This window comes from Pteropus vampyrus, unplaced genomic scaffold (assembly GCF_000151845.1).
Source record: "Pteropus vampyrus isolate Shadow unplaced genomic scaffold, Pvam_2.0 Scaffold75, whole genome shotgun sequence".
NCBI lineage: Eukaryota > Metazoa > Chordata > Mammalia > Chiroptera > Pteropodidae > Pteropus > Pteropus vampyrus.
The window spans coordinates 1,865,706-1,875,307 of record NW_011888856.1 but is presented as its reverse complement, the minus strand read 5'-3'; the positions used below and the strand labels follow the sequence as shown (position 1 = coordinate 1,875,307).

At 39.3% G+C, this 9,602-nt stretch overlaps 1 long non-coding RNA gene across 1 annotated transcript in view; it reads right to left on the bottom strand.

Moving 5' to 3' along the window:
- Positions 1 to 14: 14 nt before the first annotated feature.
- The window catches only part of LOC111741247, an 18,838-nt gene continuing 9,250 nt past the window's right edge, over positions 15 to 9,602 (bottom strand). Inside the window, exons 2-4 of the long non-coding RNA XR_002780938.1 lie at positions 3,878 to 4,348; positions 3,290 to 3,482; positions 15 to 2,681 (exon numbers count right to left, since the gene is read on the bottom strand). This is a non-coding gene — a long non-coding RNA (uncharacterized LOC111741247). The remainder of the gene's footprint in view (positions 2,682 to 3,289; positions 3,483 to 3,877; positions 4,349 to 9,602) is intronic.

Here is a 9,602-nt window from a genome sequence, read left to right as displayed (position 1 = left end):
GTCCCCCACTCCCTACAAGAGTAAGCAGGGTGCTCCCCTTCCCCGGCTAACTTCGCCTCTTCAGCAGAGGAGAGTGGGGAGGGATAGCAGCCCACTTCGGCACTGAGTGCTGTCATCTGACAGGCCACAAAAATCTGTAGCAAGCACTGAGCAACTGAGTAACACAGGGTCATGGTCTCCCCTGCCATGTCAGTCTGCATGCCTGTACTTTGAGGGGAATGCATTTTGACCTCCATGCCACCCAACCCAAAATTTCACTAATTTCAGTTGAAATGTAATCTGGCAGTTTGGGTTGGCTTTCGTTTGAAAGTCAATGGGACTGTGCGCCTGCCACCCAGTTAACATGGGTTTTCAAGCTACTGTGGCGGGGTTGCACGCACGCGACCGTATGCGGTTCTCAGCTGTTCCAGGTTGTTTCGTGTCTCTTTCCTCCAGTGAAATACGCTCACCCACTTGTCCCTAGGCAAACTCCTAAGCGCTCTTCAAGACCCAGCTCAAGCACCACTGTCGAAGGTTTCTCTGGCCTGGGTGACCTTGCACAGCCCCTAATTATGGGGTATGTCACTCTTCATTGCATTCTTCTGTTAAGAAGCTGGTCAGTCTCCCCACCTCCAGTAGGAACTGTGACAACCTCGAAGAAAAAGAGTTCATTCGAAGACAATGCTTGGCGACTAGTAGGTGTTCAATAAAGGCTAATGGAACATCACGGGTCCCGATAAAAAGATGACATAACTGGGCTAAGCTGTATTAGGGGCCAAGCAAGTTGCCTCGAAATATTTGCTTTGCAATGAACTTCGTTGAGTACCAGAATGGGGTGGCAAGGGGGGTGGTGATGCCCAAGTAAGATTCAAATCAATGATCATTAACTGATATATAATGATGAATAACTAATGAAGGAAGAGATTATTAATCAAGCAAAACGTTAGAGTTGGTAGGACAAATAGGATCCCCCAAAACGGACTTGTTAACTGGTCTTCTCTACCACGGAAATTCACAGGAGGTACCAATGCCTATACATGGATAAAAGAGGCATGCAGAAAAGAGAGATGCAGAGTCTGATGAGCTCAGGGTGGTCTGGGTGAAACAACAATCCTTCGAGTGTGGGCCAGACCCCAGGCATGAGAATCATCTGCAGTGAATCAGAACCTCTGGACGTGCAGCTGAGGGATGCGCACTTCACGCACATCCGATGGCGCTTCCCATGCACAGCAGTCTGAAAACGTAGGCAGCAGAAGAGAGTTCTTTCCCTGCTGGGAATTTCAACCTTGAACTTGTTTCAAAAGTGAATTTCAGTGGAGAAAGTGTGATCTCTTCCAAAAATTGTATTGGAGAAACTGCACATCCATATAGAAAAAAAAGCAAACAAACAAGCAAACGAGGATCTTGACCTCCACCTTAAACCACGAACAAAAAATCAATTCCAAATGGTTTGTAGACCAACATATAAAACATCAAACAATAACTGTTCTGGAAAAAAAAAACATAGACAAATAGCTTCACAACTTAGAATAGGAAACAATTTCTTAACAGGTTACAGAAAGTATTAAATAATTTTTTCTTTTAGGAAAAAAATATATAAATTGAAATACATTAAAATTAAGAACTGGTGTTATCAAAAGACACTATGAAGGAAACCACAGATAAATGTACATATCCGCAATATATATTTGCAATACAGACATTTGACAATAAGATACACGGAAGAGTTCGACAGGTGCATCACAAAAGGCAATGGATATATGTAAAGGTGCCCAACATGATTAGTTATCAGAGAAGTGAAAATTGAAACCACAATGAGATGCCACTTCACACCCAACAGAATGGCTAAAATTACAAAAGAAAAAAAAAAAACTGACTACACCAATGTTGGTAAGGACATGTAGCACCCAGAGCACTTACACATGACTTATGGTAAGAATCGTACAACCACTTCGGAAAGCCGTCATCAATATCTACTAAAGGCAAGCTTTGTGACCCAGGAATCCCAGTCCTAAACACATGCCCAACATACACGCACGCATACGTTCATCGAAAGGCATCCGAAAGAATGTTTAGTAGCACTACATGTAATAGCCAGAAGTCGGAAACAATTCAAATGCTCTTCAATAGCAGAATGGGTAAATGGTGCTATATTCATGAACAAAATTTGTACACTAAAAAGAACCGAAGAACGCTGCATGGATGAATCTTGATAACATCATGCTGAGAACAAGAAGCCAGACCCCAAAGAGCACATTCTGCGTGATTTACGTGACGTTCAAAATCAAGTGAGACTGACCTATGGCGATAAAAAAAAAAAAAAAAAAAAAAATCGCGATAACCTTGTAGGGTGTAGGGAATGAGAAGGGGCACTGGGGATACTGTAATATTCTATTTCTTAATCTGGGTGCTGGTTACATGGGGTGGATTCACTGTGCTGACACTCATCAAGCTGAACGCTTATGACTGGTGCACTTTTTTTTGGCCGTGTGCTCACTAAAAAGCATACTTAAAAAACAAATTTCTTAAACAAGGCCACTTATCTGAATAGTGCTTTGGCATTAGCATTCCACTGCCTCGCACACTCTTCCATCCAACAGCGTCGCTAAGCTGGACTTCACCCATAAAGCCAGTCTTCTGTATGACTATAATGGATTTCTGCATTTATATGGCGCCTTTCCTCTGCAGAGATCAAAGGGCTCCTGCATAATAAAAGATAGCATATCAAATGCCGCATATCAAACACAGTTAGGTCTGAGAGGATAAAGGGGAAATATTGAACTCGGGGACATATATTCTAGGAACCCTGTAGACATAAAATAAGTCATAAAACTGTATGTAAAAACAATCATAAACATCAACTATTAAGAATTCATTTGTGTGAAATAAAAGGCCCGCTGCCCCTGAGGTTGCTTTCTTACTCTTCGTGTGGGAAGGACAGAAGGCAGCACAGGCATTCAATTTAGGAGTTAGACTCCTAGGCACCACATCGCAAGATTTCTCTAGAGCTGACTTGGCACCTCACCGCAGTAAAACAGAGCTACTAAATAAACCCTCTGTGCTGCTGTTCAAAGAGCTCGCATATGTGCTTTGAGATGTAAACTCGCCAACCCTGACAACCAATTAAACGGGCCTTTTTCACATTGGTGAAATGAATTTTCTGTTGGTGCGCCTCTCTGAGGCATATACAATAGAATTACACACCTTGCTTTAATGTTTCAGGTGGACACTGAATAAATGTGTGTTCCTCAAACTTCAAGGCTTAAAATCGCCACGGGAAGACGTGCACAGCAAGGAATTTTGCACTGACCTGAGGCCGCTTGGGTCGCCTGTGTGGAGTGACGTTCTTGGGTCACCTGTGTGGAGTGACGTTCTTGGGTCACCTGTGTGGAGTGACGTTCTGGGTTGCCAGTCACCCCAGGAGATACTTCCACTAGCCTAACGAAGGACATCTTGCGCTTTGTGAATTGTGAAACAGCTGCTCAGACATCTCTCTGTCATCTCTACACATGTGGAAGGAGAAAAAGAAAAACAGTTGCCCTCGAATAATTTAAATAATTCACGTTCCACAGAAGGATCACTTCAATAAAGGGAGTCAGATCAATGAAAGCAGTGTTTTAATTTTGTGTAGCTATCCCTTGAGAGGGATGACAATAATCAATGATAATGGAGAGGAGGGGGAGAAAACTGGCCAAGTGACAAGCACTCCTAATGGATAACCTCATTAAATTCTCACGACAATCCTATTAAGTTGGTAGTTTATTATCTCCATACAAAAATGGAGATAAAAAAAAAGTTTAACTAGCTCAAGGTCACACTACATAATAAGTGATGAAGCCAAGACTTAAAGACAGGCGGTGTGACTCCAGACCTCAGGCTCCTTAGTACTAGAGTTTACCGGATTTGGGGAAGGGACACTAGGGCATCCGTGGTGAGGTCTTGCGTTGGAAGAGCGCCTTGTCATTCTGAGCAGGCTCATGGCGGAAGTTCCTCCTGTAACCTGTGACGAACTCCAAAGAGAGTCAGACCTACTTCCCTAATTAGAAATGGATCACAAGCCTCATATTCCCACAGGGGATCACCAAGATGTGCGTCAGGAACCAGGCATCCCTTGGCGTCATGCTTCGACGCAGTCACATACGTTTAAAATAATGCAACCACTCCCCGTCATTAGAGCTTTCTCTTTTTGCAGATGTCTGACTTGTCCTTGTGTTCAAGCTTTTAGTCTAACAGTGTCTACAAAAGATTCCCTGGAAGGTGAATTCACGTTCCTTGGAAGACTATGGAACAACACAGATTTCATCCATAGGCAGAAGCGATGATTCATTCGTAACAAGAGTGTTGCTAACTTGTCCAATAGGAGACCAGTCTGTGGGGAAAAAAACAACAGCTAGGAGATTTTCATCCAACCAGGAGGTCACTTTAAAATTCAATTTAGTGACACCCTTGTGGGCTTTCCCTGGCACCTAGAATATATGGACTAATAATTGGGAACAGCTGCTTGTCTTGACTGGAACCACTCTATTTAAATAGCTCCAAGATTACACCCTTGGCCTCTGCTTCTTTATATACTTGGGGAACAAACTACTGTGGATGCCCAGATGTATTCAGACAATGGAAGAAATGATTTATGGAGACTGACCACATCCAGGGCTGGTTCCATCATCACCACCCATGCGAAGGAGGGGGGACCAAATGACAAGGTCACACGGTTACTTATCCCCAGGAGTCGCCTTGAATAAAAGTTACCCTCAGATTGAAGCTCTTTTTCATGACCTTCACTCTAAGACAGTTTTTGCACTTGACTCCACCAAAAACCAAACTTAGTTTCCAGTGTATTCATTCTGATGCTCCCAGAGCATTTCATTCTGGTGTGCCCCCCGGTGAAGTCCTAAGCAGTTCATGAGATTCCTGCAGAATGTGAGACTGACATATTATATCGAACATTTTAAAGGACATTTCGGTTTTCTTCCCATTTGTGTCGTTTTGTCCAATTTTATATTTCTTTTGAATCACTGATTCCACAAAAATTTATTGCATGTTTTCTGGGCCAAGTACTCATCCCTCATAATGGCTTGAGCTAAATTTATTCGTGCCAAACACACTTGTAACCTTCCTTTTCCAATGTAAATATCCAACAATAGAAAAGTAATAAAATATAGCATGACATATCCACTTGGAAAAATATTATAGGCCTATTCACAAATTATGATAGTATCTGTAGGATTATGAAAGAAATTGGGGAAATTAAAATAATATTGTTAAAAAGAAGCAAAATTAAATAGACCTGTGATGACAACTGTGTAAAATTATGTATAGACAAAAGATGGGGGGAAAATCGAAAGGAAATAAATATTCTATAATCTGACTCTCTCTATAAATATTCTGGAAAACCACAGAAGTCAGCAATATAAGCAAGTAAAACCATTTGAATTTGTGCCGATAGCACGATGATGAGAGAGAGAAAACTACAAACTTCAAATTATGTCCAAATAGATAAATAAACAACCCAATTCAGAAGAGCCAGTTGAGAAAAGAGGAAAAGAAAGCAGGCGCCTTGGTGTGAGAAAACAGACGCGGCCACCCCAGGAAGAAAATGTCTCTCCTGAGTGGGAAAATACTGAACACAGGCATGAGACGTGGTAGATTAAAGCACAGTTACTGACGAATCAAAAGGAAGGAGCTTGAAAGTCTGTAAAAACAGACGTGGACATCTTGAGAAAGGACCAGTTCTGTAGGAGAAGCCTTTAGAGATTAGGTGGTGGAGAAAAATAAGAAAGAACTAGAAACAAGAAAATCACAAAATCAGAAGACACGTCACCATCGTCCCAAAATAGGGAGAAATTTTTAATAAGCTGTACTTCATAAACAAACAGAAGAGGAAGCTCTTGAGTTAAGAAATCTCATGTATAATCTAAAGCTTCACCTCCTCATCTCTACCTGTGACAGTTATTGCTAGTCCAAGAAAATACAACATCGCAAAATGAAGAATAAACATCACAATATCCACACAGTTACTATAAGAAGAAAAAGGAACATAAAATCAAAACCTTTTACCTGACGAATATTCTACCGCCCCCCCCCAAAAAACAATAACAAAGCAGAAGAAAATGTCAACATTCCTTAAATATCCTTAACCATTTGGAGATATAAGGCGGGGGGCGGGGGGGGGGGGAATAGCCTGGCTCAGAAATTTTAAAACTGAAAACATAAATGGATAAAAATCAGAAATGAAATTTTTTAAAAAGACAAAATCATCTTAGAAATTGACTAAATCACGATATGCCCAAAAGAAAATAGATACATTAAAAGGTGTTCAGGAAAGGCATAAAAACAAACGAAAGAATGAAAACAAAACAAAAAGACACAAGAATCCGAGAGAAAGTGATTGAGGTAAAAATAATTTAAAAGATCTAATGAATGAATAATTGGAATCATCGATGAATTAAAAACAAAATAATGGAATACAATCAATATTTAAAACGATAATCCAAGAAAATTTTTCAGAGATAAAATTGACACACATTTACATCGTTTACATAATGAAATAGTCCACTGTGTATCTAGTAAGACAACCCAGAATGGTCAACGTCAACACATATCTTACTAAGACTAGTATTAGAGTTTTTTTAAAAAAGAAAAAATAATCCTCTAGGCCTCCAAGGAAAATTACCAAGTCACTTACAAAGAAAAGAAAATCAGTTTGGCATCAAATTTTTCCATAACAATAGCACAGAATAAGACAATAGTGGATCAACACTTTCAAGAGATTTGAGGAAATAGGAATAAACCAAGGGTAAGTGGACAAAACATAAGGATATAGAAGAACACAAACAAAAAAGTAACGTAATTTTAATGATATTTCTTTATCTCTCACTTTGATAGTAGAATATACACGGAATGTTCACAAAAATTGATCATGTGGTAGTTCACAAAGAAAGCCTCAATATGTTCCACAAAGGAGAAATAACAAAAACATATCGTCTCATTACAATGCAATAAAGATTAATAACAAATTGGCCTTTCCATCTGAAAATTTAAAACCCCTTTTATTTTTTTTTATTGAGATATATTTGACATATACTGTGTAAGTTTAAGATGCACCACATATTAATTTGATACATTTATATTGAAGTATACCTGCCATTGTAGCATGAGCTAACACCTCTATTACATCACCTAATTATCATTTCTTCTAGTGCTGGGAACAATAGATGTAGTCTCTTAGAAAGTTTAACGTTTATAATATAATTTTGTTGTCTGTAATCACTGGACTGTGCATTAGATCACCAGGACTTATTTATCCACTAGTTGCAAGTCTGTATCCTCAAACGTCATCTCCTCCATCTCCCCCAGCCCCCAACCCCAGCCCTGGTAACCACCATTTTACTCTCTGCTTTTACCATTACACATTTTCTTAGATTCCACATAAAAGAGCTATCACGCAGTATTTGTCTTTCTCTGTCCGACTTATCTCACTTAGCATAATGTCCTCAAGTTCCATCCATATAGTTACAAATAGCAGAATTTCCTTTTTTCTCACGACGGAATAGTATCCCATTGTACCTGCACACCACACTTTCTTTATCCATTTATCCAATGATGGACACTGAGGTGGTTTCCTTATCTTGCTATTTTGTACGATACCACAATCACCACGGGAGTGCATATGTCTCTTTGGTAGCCTGTTTCCATTTCCTTTGGAAGTATATCCAGAAGTGGGATTGCTGGGACATATGGTGGTTCTATTTTCAACATTCTTAAGGCAACTCCATACTGTTCTCCGTAGTGGCTGAAGCAGTTTGCAATCCCACCAAAAGCGCACAAAGGTTCCCTTTTCTCCACATCTGTGCCAACACTTACCTCTTGTCTTCTGGATCGTAGGCTTTCTTATAGGTTTAGTGCAGTGATAACTCATCATGGTTTTGATGTGCATTTCCCTGATGATTAGGGATGTTGAAAACCTTCTCATGTACCTGTTGGCCATTTGATGTCTTCTTTGAAAAAATGTCTATTTCGTTTCTCTACCCAAATTGGATTTTTTTTTTTTTGTCATTGAGTTGTATGAGCTCTTTATAAATTTTGGATATTAACCTCTTATCTAATATATGGTGTGCAGAAATTTTCTCCTGGTCTATAGACTGCCTGTTCATTTTATTATTGTTTATTTTGCTGTGCAGAAGCTTTTAAGTTTGACTCAGTTTCACTTGTTAATTTTTTTCTTTTGTTGTGCTTTTGGTGTCATATAAAAAAAAGTCATTGCCAAGACCAATGGCAGGAGCTTCTTCTCTGTGTTTTCTTCTAGGAGTTTTACGGTTTCAGGTCTGGTGATTAAGTTTTTGATCCATTTAGAGTTACTTTCTGTGAGCAGTTTAAGACAGAGATCCAATTTAATTTTTCTGCATGTGGTTATTCAGTTTTCTCTACACTCCTTGTTGAAGAGACTACTCTTTCCACCCTGAATGTATATACATGCAGTTGGAAGACATAATAGAAGGGGAAACCTCATTACAATAGCAACAACAAAAATAACATACGTTGGAAAGAACTTAAAAAGAAATGTGCAAAAGCTGTATGAGAAAAACCTGAAACATGAAAAATTATTTTAGAATAAATGAGAAGACATCTCATGCCAGAAAGAAAGAAGTGCTCAAAAACTACTAGGATATTTAAAGGACTCACGGTCTCATTTGAAGGGACGATCACTGGCCAAATTTGGGGGTTATCGAAACAATGATGATAATTATAAAACACAGAGTAAAAAGAATCAGAGTCCACAGTGAAATTAAGAAGTGGAGAGAAGCAAGGGGGGAATGAAAAAATTCTTTACAAAAGAATGCTAGCTAATCAATGCAGAAGGAATGACAGAATTTTAAACATCATCATTTAGCAATCATCAATGTAATGATTCAAGCGAAAGTCACCAGTGGATGCTAAAACCACTGAGTAAAAACTTTCAGAGGAAGTGGACATTCACACGGTCTCAAAATATAACCCCACATAATATTTATTAATTATAAAGGGACAGATTATCTTCATGATGAAGGAATCTGGCAGACACCTTCTTAACCAAGTGATCCAATTTATCATCATTAGTAATGTGACAAGCTGACATTTGACTCTTGACTCATACACCAATAAAAAGTGGTGTGTATTTTTTTAAATAGTCATCAGGCTAAGGAGATTTAGTTAAATTTTTTCAATTTCAGTTAAATGATTAACTTTTATTGTTCAGATGCTGATAAATAAATTTTTGAAGTTTAAATCTTCCTTTTCCTCTGCAGAGAAGCAGGAGAGTATGAATAACCTAAGGTATAACAAAGTGTCCAGGTAGTATTTCTTGTCATTCAGGAAGGGGTTGATTTAGGCACTTCCCAAAGTAAAATTTACTACATTTATATATATACCTTGTCTAATAGTCCATGCAGGCTGCTGTAACAGAATACCACAGACTAGGTGGCTTAAAACCACAAATATTTACTTCTCATCATTCTGAAGGCAGGAAGTCTAAGACCAAGGCCGGCCAGTCGGTGTCTGCAGGGGTCCACTTCCTGCTCAGGATGGCACCTTCCAGCCCTGTCCTCACACAATGGAAGGTGCAAGGGAGCTTTCTCGGGTCCTAA